The following is a 5,000-nucleotide window of genomic DNA, read 5'->3' as shown; positions in this document are numbered from 1 at the left end:
AATGAGTTCTTAGTTGGAAATCTCGATGTTCATGACTACTGAAGATCTTCGAGGTCAGACCGGGTATGAACAGAAATGTAGAATTATTATAATAGTAATACTAATCAAGTCATTTGAAGGTAAATCTGTACAGACTTATCTTTAAATATATATACACATATTTTTTCATCAAGTCATTAGTTGACCGTTTTCTGCGACAGGTGCACAGGAACTCATCTTGAAGTTTCAATCTGTAATAATAAAAGGCGAGTGGATCTTGTTTGTCCGCCCCGGTGTGTGTCGACCGGGCAAACTACAGTGGCGGCGCGCGGCGGGCCGACGTGTGCGCAGCGTAGCGCGCGCCATCAACCTCGTGACAAAATATTTGAAAGAAATTTGGTGAGGGACTGCTGCTGGGCCGGAATATTATTGTTATTATTTGCTTTTCTTTTGTCGCTCATAGAAGGCAAAGCAGTGATGTAGGTGAAATAGTGAAACTTCAGTTCCCATCATGGTCTAACGTGTCATCTGCTTCGAAGTCTACCCCAAAAAAATTATTCCAAGCTAAAATTGTTAGGGAACAAAGAATGAGAATAAATAAATAATTACAATATAACTTACTGAGCACTGAATGCAGACCTATAATTAAAGACAAAGAACACAAAAAATACGGTACACATACAGTATGCTTTTGATAAAAAACCCTGTAATAATATATTCGTATAGACTGGGCATTATCTTCTACTTACTAGTAATAATTAAATACCTTGTTATAATAACTTTCCTAAATCTAATAGGTCAATGAGTTTCGGTGGAATGGAAACCCAACTGTTTGATGATTTTACTTTCCGTAAAATACCTAGATCTAGATTACATATATATATACAGTATATATATATATATATATATATATATATATATATATATATATACGTGTGTGTATATATATATATCAATCATTTATATTTAATTTTAATTCCTTTCTTCTTTGCTCTACACTCCAATTTATCATTTTTCATATAAAGGCATTTTCTTACACTGGAAGCTTTGGAAGTAAGCCAGTGTCCTTTCATTTTGCTTTATGAGAAAATATGCCCACTATCAATATGATTGTCATCGTTATTATAAAAATAACAAAATACTCAAACGGAACAAGCATAAAACGTCAATGACGAGGAAAATATAGAAAAAAAATTGGAAACAGCAAATTAATTTGGATGAATTACAAAGCTGATCAGTATTCACATACAAAAGCAGCGATGGCAGTCACAAACATAATACTGCACGGTGCTTCTAGAATTAAATCAGTTACAGTACGCAGAATAAAGGCGAAATGTCTGATGCTAGGAAGAGTGAGAACGTGGCAGTTTCCCAGAATGCAGAAACGAGCAGCAAGCATTACTGGTTGAGGTCGAGGTACTAAGATGCTGATAATAGTCCCCAGCTGAAATACTGCTGGTGGAAGATGGTAAAAAAGGATGGTCTATATCGAAATGGCAGTTCTTGGGAAATAGGAAACTACTACTCCGAACAGTCTCATCTAAAAGAGAAAGGTACCGGGAAATTACTGACGCCCAGGCAGAAGCCCAACCTTCCCATAATGGTAGAAGAAGAGATCTGAATCATGTGGCACTAGTATCACCAATTAGTAAACACAGGTAAGCCTTAGTCTTGTAGGATCATGAGATGACAAATTTCCTAAGTATTGGGGAAAGAAAAGCTTGGTTTCAAATTAAACTTTTGGTAGTGTCGAATGCTCAGATCATTAAGTACCATGTTAAATATGTGAAATTGATCGTGAATTCTGAAGTGCAGTACGATGTCAGCTCGTCAGCAGTCTTCGTTTTGTTGAAAGTTATCGTCATACTGCAATGACTGCACCAATTACTGATCTTTTCTCGATTTCTGTGAGGAGAATATTATCAGGGGTATTATATTCAATTCTGTTGTGAAGTAAGACGAACACAAAACACCCCAAATAATCTACAGAAAGGTATGAAACAAAGACGTAGCTTTCCAGAAGAAGCAACAAATTTATTCATCTGATCCCTCCAAGAAAAGTAATAAAAGGTTTAATTGCAGTTCTATCAAAAAGTGTCGAAAAATTGAAGAAAAGAGCAGTAAGTAGTAACTGTGGTGTGGAGGCATTAAACTTGAACTAATGACAGAATCTCAACTCAGGTAAGCTCACAAGATCGGAGCTAACAGAGGCAGCGAACAAATGGAAAGGGCTGAGAGATGGAAGAAGAAAAATGTGAATGACTCAGCCACGGAGGTCACTCAAAAAGAGGATTGAAAGAGTAACTGAGAGAACAGAATACAGAGGGTCGCCAGCAGAGGTAGGAAAGGGAACATAATTATGGCGTACCATCAGTTTTTGCTTCGTTGCAAGACTAAAAAGACTTTGTAGAAGGAAGAATTACTGGAGAAAGATCTACTTTCTACTCTCAGGGGATTCATTGTTAACTGTTTCCATCTTTTGTATAGCACATTTGTGTTGTTTATATTGTGTGCTTATCGATTTCTGGCTTATTTCTACGTTCCCTCTACAGCATTTCGGTGACCTAATGAACCTCATGACTCTTGGTAAAGGAATATAGTTTTCATTTTATTTTTAATCCGCCCGTACTCATCTCTTTGATAAATGTCCTCCATAGATATCAGAATACTATTTCATGTGATGTGTTTGTTTCTTGTTCCTTTGCAACTTCCTATACGACATGATCGACGTTAAAACTGCAAGGAGAGTTGTATATAAGTCTTTTCGTTCTATTTTTGCAAAAGCTACAAATAACTTCTGCACAACCAAAACCTTAAAGCATCTACAACACTTTCTCAAAACACAGCATAAACGATCTGAAATACATTTACGTAATGGGGAGCAAAACGTCTGAAACATTCATAGAAGCAAAACCTAAAACATCTAACATCTCCGAAGTACTTCAAACATAAAGCAGCTACAAGTCTTTCACAGCAAGTATCTAAAAAAAATTCCCAGAAACACACAATATAAAGCCAGAAAAATAATTTTACAACACAACCTGAAGAATTTAGAACATCAGAAAACAGCATGTGATGTGTTTGTTTCAGCATAAAACTCCTCAAATATTTTAAACTACACAAGTAGCTGGCAATCACCTCTACTTCTACTGTTCCTGAGATTTCTCTACTCGAGCAAACTTTCCGATTTGCAATAAAAGTCAAGGAAACCGCAATGCTCTTGAGAAAGGAGCAAAGATACGGCTAGGGGCGTGAAAATATGGAGAGTATATGGAGAAAATATGGCATTAATGACCATGGGAGTGCCTGGGAATAAGTTACAGATATGTACTGCATGGCATTTTATTCTCTGAAAGAAATGCATAAGTGATTCTGTCAGGGTTTTTTTATTATGAGTATGTTTCGGGTGTGATCTCTGAAGGGAAATGGTGTGTAAAATTAAAATATATATATATATATATATATATATAGGGGCAAAAAACATGTATATATATTTATATATATAATTATATATATATATATATATATATATATATATGTATGTATGTATGTATATATATAATATATAATATATATATATATATATATATATATATATATATTTATATATATATATATATATATAAATTCAGGAAGGGATTTAAAATTAAGTGCCATCAGAACAGTATTTGCACATGAATTGATAGTAATATTGAATCATTATTTATTTATAGATATATATATATATATATATATATATAAATGTGTACATATATTACAGTATATATATGTATATGTATATATAATATATATATATATATATATATATATATATATATATATATATATATATCCTGTGAATATTATAGTAGCAACTGAAAACAGAGAGAGGTAACCTTTAACCCGGCGAAAGCCTTTTCGTAACGCACAGTCACACCGAAAGAGTTCCGAGCAGCCCGTAAAATAATGTCTGAACGGGCGAATTATCCATCCGCCCTCTTTAATCATGGCGCGAAGGCGTTTTGGCTCGTGAAAATGTCTCCTAAAAGACAAGTGGTCCTGGCTTCGCATACACATTTCACATGCTCTCCCAGTCACAAGCAGAGAGGAATTATTTTAGCGCATAAGAAACTCCCGCTGTTACAAACAGAAGCTTGCGGTTGAAGTTGGCTTCTTTACCGCGGAGCGTCTTTGGCTGGGAACCACCCACTGATTTTGCTCTCTTTTTCTTCCCGGAATTCGAATGCACTCTTACCAGATTGCTACGTGGGAAGAAGCTTTTGTCATCCGTATTGTTCTTCTTATAGCTCTGCTTATCATCCTTGTTTCAGTATGAGGCAAATCGTACTTTTACTTATTGGATCGATTAGTTTTATCGAATGGTTTTTTTAGTTTTCTGTAAAAGAAAACTATTATAGAGATGGCTATTTGTCTGTCCGTCCGCACTTTTCCTGTCCGCCCTCAGATCTTAAAAACTACTGAGGCTAGAGGGCTGCAAATTGGCATGTTGATCATCCACCCTACAATCATCAAACATACCAGATTGCAGCCCTCTAACCTTAGTAGTTTTTATTTTATTTAAGGTTAAAGTTAGCCACGATCGTGCGTCTGGCACCGCTATAGGTGCCAACGACACAGGCCACCACCGGGCTGTGGCTGGAAGTTTCATGAGCCGCGGCTGGGAGTTGCATTGGATAAAAGGGACAGTCACCACCGTAATAACTGGATAAAAAGGACAGTAACCACCGTAATACCTGGTTCATACAGCATTACATGCTGAACAGAAAACTCGATTGCGCCGAAGAAACTTCAGCGCATTTTTTACTTGTTTTAGATTGAAGCTTCGAAATACATCTGAGTATCTAACACTTTCTGATGCTATCCTTTCTCTTGCTTTCCTATTTCTTTTCGTTTCTTTCCTTCAGTTTGCAACATTTCAATGATTCTGGGGTAATGTGTCCATAAATCTTCATATAAGGAAATACGTTTAATATCTTTTGGTTCTAATTTTCGAAATTCGCGACAAAAACCATGGCATTTCA

The 5,000-nt window shown here is 35.8% G+C and overlaps 1 protein-coding gene across 3 annotated transcripts in view; it reads right to left on the bottom strand.

Annotated features, from left to right (window-relative positions):
- Nucleotides 1–5,000, bottom strand: part of LOC136855625 (zinc finger protein 385D-like) — a 1,128,591-nt gene that overhangs the window by 863,522 nt on the left and 260,069 nt on the right. The gene's annotated exons all lie outside the window — the stretch shown is intronic.

The sequence above is a fragment of the Macrobrachium rosenbergii genome, chromosome 32 (assembly GCF_040412425.1).
Source record: "Macrobrachium rosenbergii isolate ZJJX-2024 chromosome 32, ASM4041242v1, whole genome shotgun sequence".
In the NCBI taxonomy this organism is placed as follows: Eukaryota; Metazoa; Arthropoda; class Malacostraca; order Decapoda; family Palaemonidae; genus Macrobrachium; species Macrobrachium rosenbergii.
The sequence above is the reverse complement of the archived record's forward strand: the minus strand, read 5'-3'. Positions and strand labels throughout refer to the sequence as shown.